This window comes from Hibiscus syriacus, unplaced genomic scaffold, assembly GCF_006381635.1.
Source record: "Hibiscus syriacus cultivar Baekdansim isolate YM2019G1 unplaced genomic scaffold, ASM638163v2 tig00013960_pilon, whole genome shotgun sequence".
Classification (NCBI taxonomy): domain Eukaryota; kingdom Viridiplantae; phylum Streptophyta; class Magnoliopsida; order Malvales; family Malvaceae; genus Hibiscus; species Hibiscus syriacus.
In genome coordinates, this window is record NW_024062312.1 from 2,386,164 (window position 1) to 2,412,263 (window position 26,100).

At 33.8% G+C, this 26,100-nt stretch overlaps 3 pseudogenes; 1 reads left to right on the forward strand and 2 right to left on the reverse strand.

The window, feature by feature from the left end:
• The first annotated feature begins 897 nt into the window (after nucleotides 1–897).
• On the forward strand, nucleotides 898–5,212 carry LOC120206622 (annotated as a pseudogene).
• A 106-nt stretch (nucleotides 5,213–5,318) lies between these two features.
• On the reverse strand, nucleotides 5,319–7,529 carry LOC120206623 (annotated as a pseudogene).
• A 5,571-nt stretch (nucleotides 7,530–13,100) lies between these two features.
• Nucleotides 13,101–14,018, reverse strand: LOC120206624 (annotated as a pseudogene).
• Between the last annotated feature and the right edge of the window lie 12,082 nt (nucleotides 14,019–26,100).

The window sequence follows — 26,100 nt, forward strand, 5'->3', positions numbered from 1 at the left end:
ATATTAAAATATATTATTAACTAAAATGTTCTTATTAAGTAAATAATAAATTATACGTGTAGTATTTACGCTATTATTTAATTATACATACATGTATAAAAAATAAATATTAAAACATTCATTGATAAATATCAAATTATTTTAAAAGTTTCGATATTTGAATAGTTTTATATTTATATTGTAAATTATTTACGTAATTGCCCACGACTCCCTTGGTAGGTCGTAAGCAGACTTCTTTGTCGGCTACGATTTATCGAGCGATTGATATCAGCGGTCGGGATGGACATGGGTCGGATAGGGTGGTCCAACCAAACCTGAACTTTGTCCTTAAAAAATCTGACACGATCCGAACCCAATTTTTTTAAAAAAAAGCCCTACCCGATAGTTTGAATTAAATTTGTCCAAATATGATTTGAATCAAACATCAATCTAGTTTTAATCTGGTAATTAAATTAAATCAATGAATATTTGATTTTTATTATTATATTTTTTTAGTAAAATGATAGTGAAATGATAGTAAAATGATAAACAAAGTCAGCAACAAAACGCCACGTGTAGTCTAGTAGGGCCTGGGAAAATAAAACTGAAAAAGGGTTAGTCCACTAATTGTTGTTTTCAACATGACTAAATTTTTTATTATTTTTTCGGTAGGTTTAGTAGTACCCAAAAATTAATTCTAAATAAATGGGCAATTTAATTAGAAAATATATTTAACTAAGAAAGAAAAAGGAGAGAGTTCTGCAGGATGACTGAACAGTGAAGAAGCGTGAAACCCAAACGCCAAAGACCATCCGATGATCAGAGTGGGGTAGAAACCAAGCTAAGCTCACAAGAAACAAAAAAGGCCATCTCTGTTTCTCGAAATAGAAGCCATAGCATCCAGAAAAAACCTAAAAAATGGCGGATGCAGCTCCTCCCAGTAAATCAAGAGACCTCGACAAGCTCCTGCTCCGTCCAGGAAACCTTGTTGGCCCAACCTTCGAGCCTGGCGTCCAAGTATAACTCTCTCTCTCTCTCTCTCTCTCTCTCTCTCTCTCTCTCTCTCTCAGTCATTTCTACGAGCACTTTATTTGCAATCTTTAAATTTTTGTGGTGGGATGATTTGCAAGAATACGCGAGAGTTTTGGTGGTGGGAGCAGGATGATTGGGTTGCGAGCTGCTTAAGGATTTGGCTCTCTCGGGTTTTAAAAACCTTGAGGTCATCGACATGGATCGGATTGAAGTCGCCAATCTCAACCGTCAATTCCTCTTTAGGTTTTTCTTCTTTTATTGTGTTTTATTTTGGGTGTTTAATTGTTGATTGAATTTGCTGCCATATTGTGATTAAATTGATTATCTACTTAAAACCGGAGAATTCTGAATATATACTACTTTGTAATCAATCTAGACTATCGAAACAGAAAAACGGAAAATAGCTAGCAGTTAAATATATTTAAGATTGGAAGTCTACTGTTTGTTCTTAGGGCAAGAGAGGATTTTTTTTTTTGGAATCTCATAGCAATATTCTGGTGAGGTTTTCTCATTTATCAAAATAAAAACCGAGCACAGAGAGATACATGGCTGTGTTGCGAAAAGATCAGAAATTTCTTTGGTTATGTATATATTTTTTTCATGCCAAGTTAATTATTGGCATCATTTTATTTGCTTTACGATCTCGTTCATCTGTTTGGTGGCTCTACAATTCAGATGTCTACTTCTTCTTTGCTATTTAATTTGTATTTGGGAATTTTTGTAATTTCTGGTGTGAATAATACTTGTAGGCTGGAAGATGTTGGTAAGCCGAAGGCTGAGGTCGCAGCAAAGCTCGTCATGGAAAGAATTAGTGGTGTAAATATTGTTCCCCATATTTGCCGAATTGAGGATAAAGATATTCAATTTTTTAGTGACTTCAATATCATTGCCCTCGGTCTTGATTCCATTGAGGCTCGGAGCTATATTAATGCCGTGTCTTGTAGCTTCCTTGGTGTGTTATTTTAACCTATTACAAGCTGTGACTTTATTCACTAGAAATTTGGTTTTTATAGCTATTATATTTGGCCAAGTGCATTCAAAATTCTGGTTTTTGTATTTTGGAATTCTAAGAATGTATCTTAGAGTGAGGGATAGCAAAAATTCTAATACTCTTGTCTATAGGTTCATCATCATGGCACGTAAGGGTAATAGATTATAAGTAGCCATATATCATATAGTCCCTATGCTTATATGATGAGGTTTGGAAAGAATGAGAGCTTAGAACTGTGGCATGTTTCTCAACATATTTGAATTGCTCGAGGCTTTTTTAATCCCTTAATACTTAGGTTGAAGGATGAGCGATTAGCGAATTGATGGCCAGAAAAAGGGAGAGAATTTGATAATTTGGAGTACAAAAATGATTAGAACCTGGTGCTTGGTAACCATTCCATTTGATTCTTTTCTTTTCCCTTTTTGGTGCCATGGATTTTATAATATTCTAACCTCTAGGTTCATTTTCATGGCCCAATGTTAGTACACAAGAGGTAAGTTTGATCATTTGAAGTTTAAGATTATTAGAAGCAGGTGTCTGGTAATTATACCATTTGACCTGTTTGTATTCATTTTTTTATCATGAATTCTGAAAAGGTATCTTATCTTTTGTCATCTACATCTCTTTCCTTCAATGAGCCAGACATTTATTTGTCACAACGATTTTCTTTATTGAAAGTGGCTAACCCTTCAATGTGCCTATTTTATTTAAGAGTATGATTCCAATGACAATCCACGAGAAGAAACAATGAAGCCTGTAGTAGATGGTGGGACTGAAGGTTTCAAGGGCCATGCTAGGGTGATTGTGCCCGGGGTCACACCCTGCTTTGAGTGTACAATCTGGTTATTTCCACCGCAAGTGAAGTTTCCTGTGTACCATAGCAGAAACCCCCAGAAATGCAGCTCATTGTATCGAATATGCTCACTTAATTAAATGGGATGAGGTAGTAATTTGTCTTGCTTCTGCTTTCGTAAATAGATAACATATCAGTTGATTCTCATATTTCTTGACAATTCTGTTCTCCCATCTTATAGGTTCACAGTGGAAAGGCTTTCGATCCAGATAATCCAGATCACATGAAGTGGGTCTATGATGAGGTTAATTATATGGATCTTTCTAGCATTGTTTTCCATAAAATTGTTTTGCTTTTTTTTTTCGTTCTTTCACTAATACATTCGTATATCACAGGCTGTCAAGAGAGCTGAGTTTTTCGGCATTCCAGGAGTTACTTATTCTCTTACTCAGGTATTCTGGGATTTGTGATTTATATGCTTGATCACTGTACCACTACTACATCTGGTGTTATTTGATTCCTGAAGAAAATAGCTTATATTTTAGTTGCCAGCGTGTCAATGTGGTTTCTTAACATTTTCTTAGCTACTTTTCGAGATTTTGATACTTCTCAACTATGTAATAGCAAATGACTATAAAAGTATAAATTGTCACATTGGGAGTGTCTTCTCCTCTTTGACTATGGTTTAGTGATAGTGTCCGTGGAGAGGTGAAAGAGTTGCTTTGGTTCAAGTCAGGAAAGAATCTGACTAAGAAAGAAAGGCTCTATGTTTCATAGAGATAGAGGCATACTATATAAGAGATTGCTAGCAGGGATCATTTTCCATGTAGAGTGAGAAGCAGAATTAGAATGATAGACTACGGATGCGGCTTGCAACTCCTACTCGAGCTTATGAACCTATTTCATACCCTTGCCCTTGGCTTGCCCTTTCTTCTGGTCGATTGATGAACTTGCCTTCGTTGATGAACGAGCCTCCTTCGGACCCTGGCGTTCTTCTCTTTCTCCCTGAAAGTGCTATGCTATTCTTTATCTAATCTATAAGGAACCGATCCCGTAACAAGACGCACCGGAAACAACTTCTTTCGCACCTTCAACCTCAACTGGACCAGGATTTCAAGATATCCCTCTGATGACTATATGAAAAGATGATAGGAAATCCCGCGGCAAGGCAAGGAACTTCCGCCCATGAGATTAGCGCCCCTTTTGTTCGTAGTCCATCCGTCTCATCTCGTGCAGCAGGAAGCATGAAAGGAGGAAGCAGCCGAAGAACGGCATTTACTATTCTATTCGGATTGATGAAAATAGGATTCATGCCCAAAAGAGGATGCTCTATCCGCTCTCGAAGCAGTCGTAAGGTAAGGTTTTTACGTAAGGTTTAGCGCAGCCCTATTTCTCTTGATTCTTAGCATCGGGCTTCTAAGGGTCCACTAAGGCATGTTGAGACACCCTCGCAACCAATTTAGACATCTAGGGTCTAAAACTATCTTACGTACGTACAATTCTCTATTATTGCAACTTGTGATGATTTGGTGGCAATGCTTGAATGGCTTTGACATATAATCTCCTTCAGATATGTTGGAATCGATATTTATTTTTCTGTTTATTGTGCATACATAGACTATAACCACAATGATAGTAACAATTATCTTTGAATCTTGGCTACCTTGGGGAGGGAGGATAGTCTCTCCAAAACCACGCAAAAATGTCAATTTTCCTATTGCCGTAAATCGATGAAATCCATATCCAAGCTTATCATCTCTGGCATTAGAACAATGATATCCATTTGTTTATTGCTATCATCTACAACCTTAGAATCTACTGTTGAACTGCTTTTGTAGGTATAATGGTGTTGAAGGTCTTCATACAAAAGTGACTGAATTCGTGAAGGACGAGAACTGTCTCGTCTGCGGTCCAGGTGTTCTCATTGGGCTGGATACTACAGTTACCCTAGGAAAGGTTAACCTTTCTTCGAAATCTATGAAGTTGTTTGATTGTGTAAATTTTAGCATCCAATCTCATTTTTGCTTTTTTCCTGTTGCATCAAAGCAGTTAATCGATTTGCTAGAGGAGCACCCTAAGCTGCTGATAACAAAGGCCTCGATCACATATCGCGGAAAGAATCTATACATGCAGGCTCCTCCGGTTTTGGAAGAGATGACCCGGTCGAATCTAAGTACCCCTTTATGATCTCATGGAAAATCCCCAAAGACGTCCTCCATGCAACCGTACAATCGACAAGGACGGAAAAAGGTCGTCCGGTTTAAGAAAATTACAGGTCGCGTTTAAGGGAATTGATGGGGTTACAGATATGGATATGGCTGGTGGTGCATGATCATCACAAATATAATATCACACTGATTCTTGGCATATTCTTCAATCACCATTGCAGTATTTGTCGAAGAATATATGCTTGTATCGAACTTTAAATGAAATATGTTAGTGTTTAGTTTCTTTAGTCGATCAAAACGAGCTCTTAAGTTGCAACATTATCTTCGGAAATCAATTTTCTAACACGTTAATTAGTTATGAAGCCGAGCTACGTGTGTCCGATGCCGACATAATTGTTGTATGTCGGCACCGGACGTCAGGGCTCGGTCGGATGAAATGTTTGGAACGAACCCTTAGGTGAACATTGCTGTTTATTCGGGATCTGATGCCGACCACGCTGTGTTCTATGAAGCAATTATTCAAACTCCCATGGGATGATTGAATCAACGACCTGACATTAAATGAGACAAGTTGATGTGATAATTCGTTGATCTTTAAGTCGAGACCGAGGTTTTCAGACCTTGCAATTGTCGATCTTCGACGGCGGTAGGTTCCTCCTTGATGTGAACATCGGCTTCGCTGCATCGTAGAAACTAAACCTTGGTGGCTGCGGAGGTGAAAAGCGTATGTTGCAAGGAAGTGTAAAAGGCAGGACATAAGGCAATTGAGGCACTTACATGCTCAGTGAGAGCAAGGTTTGCTTCAAAGAAGGATCTGATAGTTCCTATCTTCCCAATAATGAAGAGATAAGCCTGCTCGGAGAAACGCGAACCTTTTACATGTGCGGCAACATTTTCCGTATGCAAACATGTCGAAAAACCGAAGAATTTTAAGTACATTTATGAACTCTTTAGCTGAGGCAGGGATTATTTCTGATACGAAGTCATTTGCAGTTGGAAAACTTCACCTGAATTAAGATCAAAGTGTTATAAATTTGTGTTCCTATAAGTAGAGCACACGATCGATGATTTCGAGTGCTTCGTCGGTACCTCAAAGGTTCAAAAGTATCTCTTTCTTGAAGACATATACTCCCATGGAGGCAATATACGGTTTCTTTTCGGCCTCGTCTTTCGAAAGTCCTATAACTGTTGTGTCTACTTCCATTGCTTTCAATTCTTGTCCTTTGGACTTTTCACTGAAGGAAAGAATCCTTCCTTTGTTGTCTATCTTCATTAGTCCAAAATCCAAGGCACGGCTGCGATCAAAGCAAGAAACACGATAGTTCTACTTATGTACTAGCCGGAAGCTTACGACGAGTTTTGAGAAGTTGAATTCGAAGATGTTACCTATCGACTATCGGAAGGGCGGAAATGGTGATGTCTGCACCACTCTGCCTATGGTTCTGCAATCAAACAAGGATCAATCTCAGTATCTGATATTCTGAAAAATTGCTAATATATGTGGTTCCTTATGACCTGAACCAAATCCATGTAGTCCATTCGATATAAGTGATCCCCTATAGAATCAGCACTTCTTCAATCTCTTTATTTCTTGCATCCTAGAGGAGGTTAACTCATAAACCGATAAGATAACGATGAAATTATCGAATTCCGATCATGCAGGCTACAAATGTATACCTCGAACAGCCAGTGGAATTGTCGGACGGCGTCTGCGGTCCCTTGGAACCATCTCTTCCCTCTCCTGGGGTTGTGTGGCTGCAAGTATCTGGTAGGAGGCAATAGGATTCAGTTAGATGCCTGCTAAGGATTCAGTTAGATGCCTGCTAAGACAGAAAATCAACCATCATTGTGCGTAAACGAACGGTGACGCTCTGACCTTGACTTAGCCGTCTCCGAAGTTGATCCCGTTGCCGAAGTTGTAAGGGAGATATGTCTGTTAAGTGAAGCCGAGTTAAACTGTGTGAGAATGTACACTTTATTGATCCCACTGTTAATGCAGTTGCTCATCGGAACACCGATCAGCCTGTAAGCACCAATTGGAACCTACAAGAACAAAGTTCACAGTGCCAAAAATGATGCCCTGGTCCTATTGCCTTCATATACACATGTGACTAGGAAGGTAACGGAAACTTACTGCGGGCTTTGCACGTTGTTTAGTGAGCGGGAAAAGGCGTGTACCGGCTCCGCCGCCGAGAAAAACCGTCACAACCATCCTCGGGTCCCTCTTTTCCACCTCTAGGTCCCTCGGCTGCATTGATAAATGATAACCCCACTAGTTAATCATTGAGTAATGATGGCAAATACCAAAGTGTGACAGATTACAAGCACCTTGGACTCCCCTGCAATATTAGCAGTGAGTGACGTGCTAATAGTTTGCTTCACATTCTTAGTACAAACTCTTTGGTACTTTGGGGTCATGTTAACCTTCTTCCCCATGAACTCTCCATTGACAGGCTGACATCTCCTCGCGGTCATCGGCAACGTGCTGCCTAGCTGGCCGGTGGCCGAGAGCGATAACCGGCCGTCAGCCGATACCGTCATTTTCTTATAGGAGAAAATTGGAGACGAAAGCCAGTGAAGACTAGTGAGGACTATGGAGGGCGAGGGGAAAGGGATGGGTTGTTTTCATGGAGTGCATGATATTTGGAAGGTTGGGCCATCGTTATCCAGAGTGAATTGCATCCAATTGTACATGTTTGTTAGTATGGATTGCAGTCCTCTAGAATGATATCAAATAATATTCGATCAATGCCATGGTTATAATTTTGGCAATATATGTGGGCAATGTTATGGGCTGACATGTACTCATCGGAAAACCTCGGCGGGAGAACTCAGTCCAACGGTCAAAGTGTAAAAGCTGGTCGAGAGGATGGGCATATGTCGAAGGGCTAAGGCCTCATAATTCACGTCCGTTGCAAGAATGTGCACCAAAACATGGATTTTTCTTCTTTTTTTATAATATTTTTTAGAGTTGAATTTAACATCGTCTTTTTTTTACGTATACTTATCCCGTTGATCAATTTCTGTTTTGGATTATCAGGTGAATTTTCTATTATTGGTAGATGCTCACAATCATCAAAGATAGATCACGGTTGAGTTATGATAAAATCAGATCGTCAATATGTTATTGTTATATATATATATATATGTTGATACTGTTATTTGTTTGTATATGTATTTTTTTAAGTTGTTTGGAAAGATTTTAATTATTTCCTTCACATTTTAATTTTTATTGTCTAATTTATGCACTTTGATGATTTTAGAGGAAATAATTGGTTAGTGTCATTCAGTCTACTATACATTTTTTTTGAATTAATCATTGGTATTCGATCTATTGACCGACTAATTCAGATTGGGTACTGCAGAGGCAAGGGCGATCTTCCCAACCCAGTTTGCTCCATTTGCAAACGCCATGGTTCGAACGTTTGACCTTACTTAAGAAATCTAGTGCCTCATCATTTATTTTTGTAGACTCGTCATATGTTTTTTTCTATTTTCTTTTTATTCAATAAAGTTAATTACTTTTATTAATTTAAAATAGGCTTAATACACTTTTTAGTGTCTAAACTATACGTCAAAATAGTGCCTAAAGAATTTTTTGCTAACAGTAGGCGCCTAACGTTTTCTCCGTCACCATTAGATGCCTATTGTTATAATTTTTATATATTTTTTAATAAAACAAATATTATTAAAAAAGGAAAAAATTAAAAAAAATTCAAACCCCCGTGTTGTCCCTCTCCCTCACATCCCCCACATCCGACGATGAAGGGTCACTACCGATCGGATTTTGTTCAGAGTAGCACGAGGAACTCAATAATGGCGATCGTGTTACATACGAATGACTGTAGCCGTCAAAATCTCTAGAAAAAAGCAACGAAAAATCTAGAAATCCGACGACCCTTCACGATATTTTTCACGACGGTTGAGACACGGTGGATAGGGGAATGAGTTTTGGTCACTGCGGCGAGACGACTCTGATGGTGTCAATGGTGACGACCACGGATCGACAATGGCTGATCGACGATAGAAGATGTAAATTTTGGATTTTTTTTTTATAAAAATTATAATATTAAGTTTTTTTAATAAAATAATTTTTGAAATTTTATATGCGTTACATGTGTCAGATAACAGTTAAATTTAACAGTCGTTACGGTTTAGTCACCTAAAGTGTAACATTAGATACATTAGGGTCCTATTCTTATATTGTTAGCAAAAAAAATTCTTTAGGCGCCAAATCATATTTTAAGATATAATTTAGATACTAAAAATTATATTAAACCTTCAAAATAAGATATAATATTTAAGAAAAATAATCAAAAAAATGAGATATAGAATAAATTTTATAAACCATTATATATATTTAATAGATCTATATTATTTTGCTATAAAAAAATTTAGCCTCTCCTGATATTTCATCCTAATTTTATCCTTGACTTAACTAGCCTTTTTGAAAGGTTATAACACAAACCAACTAAATAAATTAAACATGTTGTAATCAATAGTACATGGTTAATGAAACTATTCACAATGAGTCAATTTACATATGGGAATTGGGTTTTGTTGTTGTTGTTGTTGTTGTTTTGTTAGAAATGCTAAACATATAAAGTGATCTTGCATGAGAAAGAAGAAGAATTTGGCCATGGTTTATATATAATCTCTTTCTCTGGACGTATCTCTTGCAGTGACGGATCCAGAAATTTAAGAACGAGAGTCAAAATTTAATATTCTTTTCTTAAAAATAATGGGTATACGAAATTTTTTTTTTATTTGCTTTAATATATTAAACTAAATTTCACATTTTTCCTAAAATAACTTAGTGCATTCGCCCCTATGATCTCTTGTATGTGCGTTGCTATGATCAATGTTTGATGATATTTCATCCGTCTTGAACCTATTTTGATTTTTCAAGTAAAATGTTTAAATTCGTTCCCTAACGAAAATCTTGCGTTCGTCCTGCTTGTGGGTCAACTTAGTTGGTGGCGTAAGCAACAAAAGTATCCACCGCATTGATGGAAAAGCCATCATCCTCCCCTAGACGCCATAACCACCAACAAAATATATGACCAAGAATAAAAAAATTAACTGACCCTTTTTTCCCATATGTAATGGGATAAGGAGAAGATATAATAGTAGGCTGCCAACGCCAAGTTAAGAGCAACTTCCGTGGAGACCTCCAAATTATGAAATGCCCTCCGTGGGACTCGATCTCACGATCACAAGGTTCAGAGCCTTGTGTTCTACCAACTGAGCTGGACGGGCAAGAATGATATGTGCAAAACATTTTATTTTTGTTTTTTTTAAAGAATAATCAATTTGATCATGAAGTTGTTGAATGTCTTCTATGTATCATTAGGGAAGAAGTTATGATTAAAAAAAAGGGATAAATTATCTAAATTTAAAACAAAAAATTCATTAATTATTTAATTTCAAAAATTGAAAGAAATAAAACTTTAATTAAAGTTTAACTTGATAGAGATCTAAAATACCAAAAGTTTCTTCTCACTTTCTATGTGCCTCCGTCTCTGATATCAATTATTTGAAATTTAGTTTAGTGTGTGATTTGTAATTTTGAAAAAGTAATGAGTGTCTTACGCAAAATTTTTGTTACTGTTCACATAAAAGCTTGGGTAAATTATACGTTTAGTACCTAAACTATTAGTTTTAGCCCGTTTCAGTATTTAAACTTTTATTTTTTCTTTCAAAACCATATCTAATGTTTAGTTTTGTTTCATTTTAGTATTCCGCCGTTAAAACTTAACGCATTTAGTACCAAAATTATCAATTTTAGTACCTAAACTTTTACTTTTTTTTAAAAAAACTTAACGTTAAGTTTTAATGGGTACTAAAATGACAAAAAAACTAATGTTATGTATGATTTTTGAAAAATTTAAAAAATAAATACTAAAATATATCAAAACTAATAGCTTAAATACTACACACGTGTGAATTGCAATTGTTCACATAAAAAGACAACAAATAGAAGCTAATTTAATGCAAAATATAATGCTAATCTATGCTGTGAAGAAGAAAAAGAATATGACCTATTAATGCTTGTGAGGTCCAACGATGACGAGCTTAATGTTATTCAAAGTCTTAAATTAAAATTGTATATATCATAGGAGATAATTATTCTAATATATTGTCAATTTCACTAATAAGACTAAAGACTGTTTGATAAAGAGTTTGAATATTTATGATTTTTTTTTACATTTTAGTGCTTTTCTTTATAAAATTAAAAAATAATATAAAAATAAGTGTCTAAAACTATACTCAAAATTAATTTTTGGTGCCTAAAGAGTTTTTCGCTAAAAATAGGCGCCTAAAGTTTTCTCCGTTACACTTTAGGTGCCTACCGTTAAACCCTTCGGTTAAGTGACATGTGTCATGTCCATATTTTTAAAAAAATATATTTTTAAATAATATTTTATTTTTAAAAAATATAAACGTGACACGTGTCACTTAACGATTTTTTTTTTTAATTTTAGACACCTGAAAAATGTAACAGAGAATATATTTGTGTTAATGACTTGAAGAGTAATTGTATGATATAATTTGTGTAACAGAGAATTTTATTTTAATGACTTGAATATTATTTGTGTTTAAATACATTTATTTTAAAAATGTAACGATTTAAAATTTTATTGACTTAAGACTAATTGTATGATATAATTTGTGTTAGTTTGAAGAATACTATCTATCGACTCGAATTCTAATTGTTAATTAATTTAGATTTTGGTATAATTCTAATGATGAAGATTATTGTTGATTAAGTTTATTTAAGTAAGAATTCTTATAGAATAAAAATTTAATTGGTAATTAATTTTGATTGTTGATTTGGGGTTAATTTCGAGTACATGGATCTGAATTTAGGTCATTGGCTTTTTGCCGAAGAAAGAAATTATACTCCTAAATCCACTTAAACTCACAATTTACACGAGTATACAACAATATCGATTCGAACTTGAATTTTGTGTTATTTATTTGTTTCTTTCATTTTTCCCTCTGATTTCCCTTTTTTTAGATTTAATACCAAAATAAGTGCTCAAACTATACCTCGATTCTCGAATAGGTGTCTAAACTATTTGACCAATCGGTTCCTAACATTACAAACGTTACCCATTTAGGTGTCTGTGCCGTCAATGTTGTTAATTTCCCCGGTTAAGTGACATGTGTCATAATCTGGTATTTTAAAATATATTTTTAAAAATATTATTATATTTACAAAAAATCCTAATTTCTCTTAAATTATAAAAAGTCCCAAATACCTAAAATCCTCAAATCTTATCCTTAACTCGGCTCCGCCACCCTTTTTGGCCACGACCACTGCTGCCAACGTAGTCCTTGCAATCATTCTAGTCATACGCCGTCGTAGTTGTTGTTGATTGGCAGTCGAGATCGCGTGGGAACACGATTTTCATCCTAGAGTTCGCGGGGTATAAAACGTCGATTGTCCGTCGATCGATCACGATTTCATGGAGGTTTTAGTCGCCGAGGGGAGATGAGGTCGGGTGGAGCTTTGTCGACGGAAAAGAGCGACGATTGGCGTGGGTTTAACGGTTGAAATGAAGGTTTTTAAAGTTTTGGGGTTATTTCAAAATGTTTATGTTTTTCTTCAAAAATATAATTTTATTTTTTTTATTTTTTAATCAAATTTAAAAGTACCATATTGTATCATGTATCAATTAACGGGAAAATTAATGTCGTTGACGGCCTGTGCACCTAAATGAGTAACGTTTGTAATGTTAGACACTTGGATGAGTCAAAAAATAGTTTAGATATCTATTTGAAAAAAAAATGATATAGTTTAAAGACTTATTTTTATATTAAGCATTTTTTTTACCATCTTTACCAGCTCCAACCTTGTCAAAAGTTGAGTGACAAATACCTAACCATTGAGGACAAGGGAAGCAGCAGCAATGAAGTTTGTGTTTTAAATGTAAGAGAGAGAGAGAGAGAGACAGTACTGGAATAACGACAATAACTGCCTACCTACGACAAACACATTCCTTAAAAGATAAACAGAGGAATTCAATAGACCCTCCACAAAAAAAAAAAAACTAAAACTAAAACTAAAACATAAAAAAACTAAGAATCGTGAGGGAAATTGTTATATCATACGGGCAAATCCAGAACAAAACTATGGATGTAGCCACCCAGAAAACCACAATTTAACCACATTTTGTTCTTCATGTTCACCTTCTTTGTTGCACGTCCCTCCACAGCCGCCTCGGACTTCCCTCCTTTTGAACTTCGTCGTCCCCATTTCTTCTTCGCGTTCTACGGCTATGGCGTTTCTGTCGTTTTCAAATCCTTCTTCACCATCTTTATTATTATCGTTTTCATTTTCAGTGTGGGTTGTTGTTTCTTCTTTATAGTCAATACAGGAGGTGGAATCTTTGAAAATGGAGAGTCGAAGGCGGCCGTCGCTTCGTTCAGCTCGGAAGACAGAGTTGTTAAATGGGGCCTTCTCGGCTTTTATTACCAACCTTCCGTTTTCGCGGAGAGGCCGAACTCGAATCGATTCCGATCCGGTTATCGTCGTCAGCGGAGGCGGGAAATCGCCACCGATTGCCTTCTTATCACCTAATACCCGTCGCGACTCGTGCTGTTTCAGTGTCGAACGATTCTCGCTTTGTCGATTCGATGAAGACGATGACGAAAAAACGTCGTAGTCGTCTTCGAGGACATCGTCACTGCCTGTCTCGCTACCCAAATTCTCCGTGCACAACTCCAATCTTTTATCACTCCAAGAAGACAAACGAACATAAGTATTTTCATTCCCTTCGATCTCTTTCGACGGCCGAGGACCGTCGAAGAGAGCTTGGAGAAACTCCAGCCACCCGCCTCAGGACTCGAACGAACGGAAAATGACTTACTTGCCAACTCGAGAGACGATGGGGAGGATGAGGTCTCGACGAAGATAACGTTAGCCTCAAAGCTCTCGGTTCGATCATATGCGACTCGAGACACGACTGCCGGCCTTGGTTGTGGTGGCGGCGGCAAACGATGGTCGCCATAATACAGAGGAAAACACAAACTAGAGTGTGTTGGGAGATGAGGGAATGGGGATGTGAATTTGTAGTACTCGAACCATTTGGCTTATACAATTGTTAAATATGCCACCACACACAGGCAAAAGAGAACAAAGAAAATGAGTGGAATTTGAATGTCACCAATGAATTTATTCACCAAAATTATCTCATTGGGGGTAGAAATTTAAGTATGTAGACATGCTATTCAGGGATGGAGATAAGATTTTATGTTGGGGTAAACTTGAATTTTTAAAATTTTAGGGAAGGGAATTTGAACTTATAAAATTTTAGGGGAATGAATTTGAACTTTATAAAATTTTAGGAGATAAAAATTGATTTTTAATAGAAAATATATAATTTTTTTAAAAATATATAATAATTTTAAAATTTTAAGGACGATTCGCCCCCTCCGCCCATCCTCTAAATTTACCTACCTTCTTTATTTCATTTCTTTTTCTCTCATAGTAGGAGACACTAGAGATCATTTTAATAGGCAAAGTATACAAATGGTGTCCAATTATAGAGTATTGCATTATTAAGTCTCTCAATTATAAAAATTATAAAATGGTTACCCGACTATTTATCATATTCCAAACTCGTCATTTTTCGTTAAAAAATCAATGGTATTATGAGCTAAATGTTAACCTGCTAACTGTGATATGATAAAATATGATCTCATAATCTTAAACGACTATCATATCTCAGCCATCATGTTAACGTCTAGCTTAGACAACCGATGATTTTTTTTAATGAAAAATGTTGAGTTTAGAATATAATAAATAGTCGGGTAACCATTTTATAACTTTTAATAGTCGAAAAACTTAATAAAATACAATTTATGTATTTTACTCAACTATTTTTTATTCATAAAATTCGAGCTTAAAACTTTGTTTAAAGAACTTGGAACTTATTATAACTCGACCAAGGGCCAAGTATAAATCTTCATATCATTAAAGCAGGAGGCCAACGAGGAATTTCATCATTTTATTAACTAAAAGTTGTATAATTGAAGGATTAAAAGGACAATTATACAAAACCAATGGGACCAAAGACTGCTGTTTCATGTATGGTTCATATGTTTCATGAGTCAGACACCCAAGTTGATTACATTCTAAAGGAGGAAGAACAATAATACGTACCATCAGCCCACAGCCTTTGAATTTTCAACAGCTAAAGTTACCGAAATGGACATGAATTCCGGCTGACCAAAACTAACACTTGTTCATGCTAAACCACTACCCTCCGTGTCCCCAACACACCTGCATGATGAAGGGCAGTTTTGTCTAATAGGCAAGGGTTAATATCCCCTTGAAAGGGGTTTGGACGACAGCCTCCGACCACACTATGGAAATTGAAATACATGGCAAATCCTGGTGAGGGAAATGTATAAGAAAATACATCTTAATATGAGGATAAAGAAATATATTATCGAAAATATTAATATTTTTTAAAAATATTTCAGTAAAGTGTTATCAAAATTTTATTTTTACAAGAAATATTAATATATGATGCTACTTAAAATGTTATTTTATATTGAAAATGTTAATATTAAAAATATTTATTTTTTTTAAAAAATTAACAATTCTGATAAAAAAAACATTTTACAAAAAAAATTTAAAAAAGTACACTTTTTTTAGCCCTTGAATTTCCAGCAGCTAAAGTTACCGAAATGGACATGAATTCCGCTGACCAAAACTAACACTTGTTCATGCTAAACCACTACCCTCTGTGTCCAACACACCTGCCTGATGAAGGGCAGTTTTGTCTAATAGGCAAGGTTAATATCCCCTTGAAAGGTGTTTGGACCGACAGCCCTCCGACCCACACTATGGAAATTGAAATACATGGCAAATCCTGGTGAGGGAAATGTATAAGAAAATACATCCTAATAAGGATAAATAAATATATTATCGAAAATATTAATATTTTTAAAAATATTTTAGTAGAGCGTTATTTAAAATTTTATTTTTTTACCGAAAATATTAATATCTGATGCTACTTAAAATGTTATTTTTATATTAAAAATATTTATATCAAAATATTTATTTTAGAAAGAGAAATTAACAATTCCAATAAAAAAATAACATTTTACAAAAATATTAAAAAGTACACTTTTTTTAGCCCTTACGAGTCCCCACAATATAGTTATTCAAACATAGGTCATGTTCACATTTTCCACAGTTACCATTCATTCTTGATGGATGACTTATATCAGTTGTTTTCCATGGTGTGATTGAATCTTTAATTTAATTGTTTTTCTTCCTCCCGGATTTTAATTAAAATTCGAATCGAATTAGATCAAATTTTATTTTGAAGATAAGTTAAAGTTTTTATTATATCTATAAGACTCAGATTCAAGACCATAAAATACTTATGTAATTTTATTTCTTGCTTTTATTAATTAAAATATACTCTTTTTTAGTCCCTTAACTTTGCGTTTTACTCAATTTAGTATTTTGACTATATTTGTTTACAAATCTTTCTTTCCATTAATTTTTTACTCCTTTATATCTCATCAATATTTTACTATCAAAATACTTCTTTAAAGTATAATATTATGAATATATTTTATAATTTTATAATGTATTTGGGATTTAAATAACATTATAATGTGAAATATATATATTATATGGCTAAAGAGCACGAACCAACTTATCTTAGTGGTTAAAGGAATTGTTGTTGTTTCTAGAGGTCACATGTTCGAGCACCAGCGGCTGCAGTAGGGTGATTGAGTGTTCATTGTCAAATGATTGAGATTATTTAGAACATATACTACTTTATAAACATCTTCGCTTAATAAAAATTATATGGTTAAAGAAAGTTAAAAAATTGGAACAAATTCTTGCGATAATACTATAAATAATTATAATGAAATTAGTATAGAAATTTGAATAACTCTACTCGAATTGACTCGAAAAATTTTAGTTAAGTTCGAGTGGTAAAATACGACTCGTCAACTCGATAACTCAAATTTTTTTAACTCGACTTCACTCGATCAAATGCTCACCCCTAACTAATTGATTAATCTTTTTTATTAAAACTAACCTAATTGATCACCACTAGAGATGAGCATGGATCGGTCTGTTTATATTTTTAATCCACCAAACTTGATTTCAGTATTACACCCTTCCTCCCATCGCCCGACCTGTCACAATATTTTTAATCCAACCAACTGGATTTAGAGGGGTTCATTCAGACTCAAATTTGGCTCGAAATTTAGACAAAACCCTCACCCGACCTGACACAATATATATAGTTTCATTTTTATTAGGTAAAATAGAGACTAATTAAAACAATATGAAGAGAGTAATATTATTATAATTATACCTAAATATTTAAGAAATAATTATATTAAATATTTTTTATTCTAAACTCAAATCTAACTCGATTAAACAATGGTTTTCGTTGAAGAAGGAAACCATGTCCGGCCATAAATGACATGATTCTCCACTAACCCACCCTTTAGTTTTGTCGGCTAGGTGCTTACCTGTGAATATGCTAAATGTAGAACCCCTCCCTCTCGATTTATAAAAATCACCAAAATAACCAACACTAGGCCATGTATGTGACCTACCCTAAAAATGCATAAACAAATTTCAGATCACAAATTCTAACACATTTTATGCTTTTGTCGAGTTTTTAGAAATTAAGAGCAAAACAAAGGAAACTAGTTCTCCTGATTGTGATTTTGAACATCATCACCACTATGTACCCATCCACTGTATAATAAGTTTCACATGTTACCTTTTTTTTATTGCACATGCATGAACAAGCACAAATTTTGTACACACATTTATATCATTGTCCCTTGTCTTAGTAGTCTTAGATCATGTAGTTTAACTAAATTCTAAGTCGAGTCTAGTCGAGTCATGCTTATTTTCAGAATATATTTTGTGTACATTTACTTTTTTTTCCAAGTGAATTTTACACATGGTCAAAGATGAGAAATTCCGGCAAACTTGTGGTCAAGTTATATGTTTCTGACTTTCCAATACAAGCAGTAAATGTGTGGAATTCTGTCATTTTCGTTGGTTATATGTTTCTGACTTTTTCTTACATATTTGCATCTATTTTTTGTTTGTTTTAATGCACCAAGAGTCTCAAAACTTATCCACTCGAGTGAGAAAATTATTGTAGAAAAAAATCACATGTAAGGAGAGATTTTAGTCTAAAAAATTAAATATGGAATTATTTAATGGTTTCATGGTCAAAAAGAATATTATTTTCTTTTGAGGTTCTGGGTTGCGTATGTAGGATGAGTTACCAATGATTAAGAAATATTATAAACATATTATATTATAATCACCAAGCTCTATTTAGAAGAATCACATATAAGAGGAGAATTTAGTTTAAAAAATCACATGTAAGGGACCTATTTTCAAAATATTATCTTATAATCACCAGACTCTATTTAGAGATCACATATAAGAGGAGAATTTAGTTTAAAAATCTCATAATTATTGTATCCAAAAAACATGAGGATAAGATTTATTTAACCTATTTTCAAACTTAAAGGACCTAAACATAATTGAATTCAATTATGGACGCAAGGGATTTTAGAGCATTTAAGAAAGGTTGGTTGCAAGCATTTGGTTTCATTATTAGGCAAAGAAAGCATGTAAAGAGTGGATGCAATGCAAAGATATTTACTCCATTTAGTAAAGGAGATCCACCATTACTACACACCTTAACTTTAGACACTTGTCAAGTTGGCCTCATTACATCAATTCCCAAGAAGTATTAATTAGTGAAAAATATAAAAAAAAAGGCATTTGGAAAAGACAACCTTCAACGGAGTATCTATTATAGCTATGTGGTCCTTTACTATTCTCTAGTGAGGAGGATCAAATTATCTACATTTAATAAAATTTGATCGGATTAGATCATATTTTAATTTAAATTTTGTGAAGGGTGAATTTTCATCCTAAAATTTGTGAAGGGTAAATTTTGTGAATGTTCAAAAGTTTATAGATCAAATTACAATGAGGATCGTAATTTGAGGATCAAATTAATTGTTTTTAGAAGTTTAATGATTTTTGTTTTAGAAAATTGATTACCTTAGTAGCCTTTGGGAGGTGTAAATGAGCAGTCTTTTCAGCCTCCCATGGACCAAAAAGCAAGTTTTATTTATTATGTGTGCTTAAAAGGAACAGAGCATAATATTTACATCAGAATCTCTCTGATTTCTTAATTCCATGCCCTTTGTGACAGATAGGGGGAATGGAGTTTCTTGCATCAGCAAACATCCCTTTTCTTGTTCACAAAAATATTACGAATTATGCCAGCTTAATAATGTTGAAGAATCGAAAAAGAAAACGAAAGAACACAAGAATTTTTAACAAGGTTCGGTAATGTGCTTACGTCCTTGGTGCCTAGGCGGCGTTAGAAGTTTTATTCAATGTCTCATAGGTTTAAGTTACATCTCTATTTATAATAAAAAAACCTGGTACATAATTACATAATTAACCTTGTACCGTACCGCGGGGCATCTCCTGTTCTCTTTACCGATATATTTATGAGTCATACCTAACAAATAATAAGCACATAAACTTTTATTCCACTTCCATCATTAGTTGAAGTATCTAAATGAAATATTAATTTAAAGGTTTCTTCGAAATAAAGTTTGATACAATAATATATGTTTTCAAATAGTAAACAGGGACGGAGCCACTAAGGGCTTGAGAGTTTATAATTATTTATTTAATTTTATTAAGTTAAGATGATTACAAAATAGTATATGTTCTAAATACCCTCAATCATCTGACGATAAACATTCAATCACGCTGCTGTAGCTGTTGGTGCACGAACTCGTAACCTCCAGGAACAATAATAATTCATTTAATTATTGAATTAAGTTGGTTCGTGCAGTATAAAATATTATTTTAATAATATGATCGTTTGTTGTTATTTTAATAAAAGTAACGTGGACCATTAACAAAGAGTACGTCATGTCTGCTTGGCATAAGTGGGAGCCTAAAGTTATATTTGCCCTAACCCTAATTATTAAACTAATGACCTTTTAAGAAAGACGAGAATCCAATTCACAGCTGAAGTAAGCACGTACAAAGCACCTTGCTTAAGCTTTTTGGACAACCATTAACACCTATTTTAATTAATTTTTTAAACTAAAACAAAGGACAACAAGATAGGCAGAGACAACATAGTTAATCCATGAAAACATGTTACAAAACCACTGGTCAAATAAATTAATGCATTGAGGCCATGAAACAACCTTTTACATTATAATGAACATGAACATCACAATCCAATGTTAGCTTTACAGACGGTGACAAAAAACTTTGGGGTATACTTCTCATCCATCGGGTATTAATATTAAATATTTGAGATTAATATTCAATCGAGTTGAACAGTGTAAAAAAATTAAGTTAGTCGAGTTTATGAATTTTATCATTCAATTATTATTTAATTTTTTTAATCAAGTCGAGTTTATGAAATTTGTGTCCAGTCAAATCAAATCTATTTATTTGGATTTTTGTTCGAATTTAAATGTAATTATTTGTAATGTTATGGAAGTGATTGGTTTCGAGTTAAATGATTCTCTCTAACCATATACTATATACCTATGTTTTTTTATATTCTTTCCACATGGGTAAGTAAGATTTATATTGTTATTTTAATAAATTAAATACCATCTAAAATTATATAATATATTAATAATTTTATTTGTTTAAAAAGTTATTTTGAGGATAAAATATTGATGAGAGTATAGAAGAGTCAAGAATCATCGAGGAGAAAGGAATTATAAGAATTTGTCAAAGGATTAATTTGAATAAAATGCAAATTGAGGGATTTAATTATAAAAAGAGGAGATATGTAGTCAAAAAGAAGAATTAAAATTATACAAGTATTCTAAATTGATCGAAAAGTATGCGATTCAAATCATCATAAAAACTCAAATTACTTAATTAAAAAATAAAATGATATTAATATACTTTTAAAAAATAACAATAATAATAATCATGAATCAAACCTTCTCAATTAAAATATAGTTTTTATTATTAATTATCAGTTGATTTAGTCAAATAAGTCATAAAATATAGGAATAATTACTTATTTAGGCCTTTAAATTTTGATTTATTTTTATTTTACTCTCCATTTTCTATTGTTAATTATACTTTATCCCTTGAACTAAAATCCTAACTCCGTCCCTGATATATATATATATATATATATATATATAATACTTTTCGTTGAATCTTTTGTTTATAGAATATTTTTTTGATCATAAATTTTTTTAGGGTTAAATCATGTAGAAGATCAACATTTTGTTGTGTCTAAGATAAGTTTCATTGACAGTAAGCAGTGAAGAATCTATATTCTATAACGAATTTAGGGTGGACACAATTAAACATGCTCAACCATGTTGAGAAGATCGATGTTTTGTTGTGTTCAAGTCCGGTTTCATTGGGTGAAAGTGTATGTAACACTCCGAAAACCGAGTTAATAGTTTCGGATTTTATCGTTGGGCTTCGAGTAATTGCTTAAGACTAATTTAGATCAATTGGGCCAAAGATAAGAGGATTGAGTTTGTAGGAAGCCTACAAAGTGTTAAAAATGATATTTTTTATTTGTGCATAAAAGAGGAAGGACCAAGGGGGTAAACTAACCATGGTTTGAAAATAAAGTTGACCAACAATTAAGTTTCCTGACGTAAACGGGGAAGGGAAAACTGAAAATACTCCTCTCATTTTCCTCACCATTTGTCTTATTCTTCCTATCCTATCCTATTCTTCTTCTTCCTCTTCCTTTTCCTCTTGAGAGTTTCAAAGGTGGAAGGTTTAGTGTATTGCAAAGTTCATTTGGGGTTTTGATGGTAAGAAATACAACCACCTTGCTTAGAGCTTCAATTCAAGCTTATCATTGTAAGTTTTGGCTATGGTGAAAAATATGAGTTTTAGAGAGGTTTTTTTTTCTAACATTTGGAAATGATTCTGAGTAGTTCGTAAGTGTTTAGAAACGTGTTATTATCCTTTTAGAGGCTTAAAATGATATTGTAATCCTTTTGTTTGTTTTCGTTAGTGAAAGAGTGACACATGTCGGTTTTCGCGTCAAAGTAATTCCTTTCTTCACAAATAATATTTAAAGGAAATTAAACGTAGTAAAGGAGAAGTAAGGATAAATCCCACAGAGACTAAGAAAACTCCTTGATTTATGTTTGATTTAATCTCTGAGCCAGGAAGTGGATGGAGTACTTTTTTAGTGATGATGGGGGGTTTTGTAGATGAAGAGAGTAAAATAAAGTAAAAACAATAAAATATCAAGGTTGAAAAGTAAAGAAGATTAATAAGAAGATTCAAAAGAAGTAAATTCAATATGGTAAAATCAGCCTTGGGCTGTCGTTTTGACTCAGTTCCTCGGATCATCGAAAATGATTTTTACTTAAAGATTCATGTCGGTTACTTGTCTACAAGGATCAATTCTTGTGACTATGCTTTGTATACTGAATGCCCAAGTGCAACATTTGATTCCAACTTTGGAAATTAATCTAATTAACGTCAATTGTTGTAGATCAAGAACCAATTAAGTACGGAAAAGATCAACTCAGATTATGTTGTTTCAATAATAACAGATTCCGATCTCAATTCCCTCTTAGCAATCAGTTTGCTAAGTGTGTTCCCTGGAATTTGATTATGCTTTCAATAAGCCAATCTTTCCTCCTACACGTTTATTCGCAACATCCTGACCAACGTTAATCTTTGGTTTTGAAAATTGTTTTGATTTTGAAAATAAGCGCAAGAAATTGAGAGAGATTTTCCGAAGTTATTCAAGTACTTTTTCAATTCTCACATTGAGATAGAGCCATTATTTTAGCGCTCGGCTTAAAAGAAAATTAGCTAAGCATGACAAAAATCATACTTAGCATTTTAAAAATAAAAGCTTTAAAGTAAAAGTAAAAGTAAATAAATGAAAGTAAATAAAAAAAAAGTTTTATAAAACTTAAAGAAAGAGAAGAACAAACTAATTCGAGATGTATAGAATGATTAATTAGGCTTACCCTAAGGGGTATTTATAGCCTTCTAAAAACCCTAAAGATAGGCTAAAAAAATAAAAGATATTTTTTAAACTTAAATCCTAAAAAGACAATTCCTAAACTTAAATTTAAAATGATTGAAATGCTTCAACTGTCCATCCATCTTCTAGAATCCCTGAGTGGGTGCTACTGACTGGACCTTCTAGAAGCTACCGACTCACTACCATGTCAGCATTTCATGCCCAAATTCATGCCCACTATTCCAGCCTTGATTTTATAACAAAAAATGTAATTTTTTTTTATCATTTTAAGCACATTTTCCAAACGTCATTGCCCTGCACAGAAATCATGTAAAAATGTCCAAATCAGCAATAATAATGAACAGACGAAGAGTATTTAATCATAAAATATAGCAAAAAATAAACACTAGTCAAAGAGCTTGGTGAATTTCTCAAAAGTCAAGAGCAAGGGAGAAGTTGGTGCTTGGGTGAGGTAACACATGAATAACCCTCCTTTACCATATGCATGTTATAAGCCTTGTTTGCATGCTTGTTGGGTTTTATGTGCTTAAAACGGGTCTTAATGGTAATATGCATATTTGGTGTTCTTGTTGTGTTTAAATGGCTCATTTTGGTGTTATTAAACCCCATAAGACTTAACAACCACTTAGTAGCCTTTAAAGGTCTTGTGAGGGGACTTAGGATGTTTTTTTCTTGCCTAAACATGGCACTCAAGTCTGTCGGTACTGTAACAACAATACCGATATTGTTCTTCGTATAAGGTAAAAATAAGGCAAATTTGAGGATGAGTATCAAAACCCCTTCATGAAGTATCGATACTCGGGGTCTGGTATCGAGACTCAAGGGGTGGTATCAATACTGATATTGTTCTTCGTATAAGGTAAAAATAAGGCAAATTTGAGGGTGAATATCGATACCCCTTCGATACTCGGGGTCTGGTATCGAGACTCAAGGGGTGGTATCGATACCGATGATAATTTAAGGATATCATAATACTATTTTGGTATCGATACTCATGGGGTATCGATACCATAGGGAGAGTATCAGTATTCTCCATCAGAGTATCGATACTGTGAATTAAAATGAAACATCGAAGCTAAATTTGGTATCGATACCAAGGCCAATATCGATACCCTAAGGCCAATATCGATACTGACAGGCTCAGTATCAGTACTTACGAACTAATTTTGGCAGAAAACTTTGCTAATTTTGTAAGCTTAAAAAAGGGTTTATGGGGGCATCGAGGGCTCTAAAATAAGACTATAAGTGAGGACATTAATCAAAACCCTTATGAACAACACTAAATTATGTGGAATAAAACTAGCCTTTATTTGACAATCAGGAAACGACGAGGAAACCCGAGTCACTTGAGCGAATGCATTCGTTATTCGAATATGTAAGTAGAGATATCTGAATTCTCTTCCCAGTGCTATGACACTTTTGCATGTATTAGTGCAGATGTTCTTTTTTAATAGTGCTGAGACATTTTAGTATTAGTGCTAAGAAACTTCCGAAATTTAATGGCAAGCCCATATTATGAATTTGTATGATGCATGGCTACATATCCCTATGCTATTATCTATGTTTATCGCATCTTGTCATGACATTAGTTAACTTTCTAAGCATTCGTTGTTAATGGATGTATGTAGTATAGTGGAGTTGTTTATGTGGCATTGAGCTCGTAGCTTAGCTTTTGGAATTATTTCCGTTCGTAGGTTAGTAGGTGTTAGATTCGGGAGCTTATTGCTAGTCAGTCAGATTCCAGAAACTAGCAACCACAAAGTATGTCTTGATCATTTAGTAGGCATGTATTTTCATAGACCATTTTGTAATTGAGTCATAATTCTTAGATTATTGTATTTTGACATTTATTTTAGGAGCTCCCCAGTTTGTAAACCTAATTACTATTATTACATTTTATTTAAACTCGATGAACTATGATTTTCAAAATGAAATGTTTTAAGAAAATTTTTGGGTTAACCACTTCGGTGGTCCCGTGTAATGCCCAAACCCACCGGATTTCGTTTTAATCGGATTTGAGTATTAAAATGTATGTGTTTAAAGACATTAATTTCTGCCAAGTGGAATGCATACCTCACTTTAGTTGGGGGTAAGGAAAATCTTATAGCTGAGGGAGGGGGCTAAACTAATATTTGATAAGGTTTCTGATGGGGATAAGGTTTCTACTTGTTGGGTATGGAATTAGATAAGGGATAAACATGAGAGGGTTAGTTGGCAAAAGTTTTTGTGGTTTCCGATGAATGTTCCTAATCACTCTATCATTGCTTGGATGGTTGTGATCAACAAACTTCTAACTGTTAATCGACTAAATAAAATGGGAATAGTTGTGGATGGGGGGTGTAAGAAATTGTAAGCCATTTAGAGGGATTAACAATATTGTTGGTAATATTATTGACAAGATAAAAGATACTGTTAGGATTAAATTGCATAGGAAAATTATTGTAGTTGTATAGATTGATTTATTTTAAAATATGGATTGATTTATTTTAAAATATGGATTGATTTATTTTAAATAATTTATTATTGTAGTTGTATGTATTATTTAAATTTCAGTATTGTAAAACTAAAATTATTTAAATCTCAGTATTGCAAAACTCTTTTAAGTTAAAAAAATCAGTTTATTTATATTTCAGTTCATTTTAACAGTCTATATACATTAAAAAACAAACAGTCTTCTTCTTGCAGACTGTAGACTTTTGGTCCACCTCTTCTGCTGCAGATGCCTGCAGATGTGGTCCGCAGACTGCAGACCTTTTACCTCTACAAAAATAAACACCTTATTGACGTAAAAGAACATGGGCGAAAGAAAAAATGAAACTGATTTTTTTTATTCAGAACTCAATATCTAACCTCACTTTCTATTTCTACATAACACAAAGTATTCATACGTGGGCCATTTGAAGATATTTTTTCAAATAATATGATTAAGAGTCATTTTTCTAATAAAATAATAATTTTTTTATTGATTTTAAAAAACCTCAACATCAACCGACGCCGCCCAAGTAAATATGAAATTAAGGATAAGATTAAGAAGGATCACGACGAGAGGTGAGTTGGCATAGCTGACGCGTA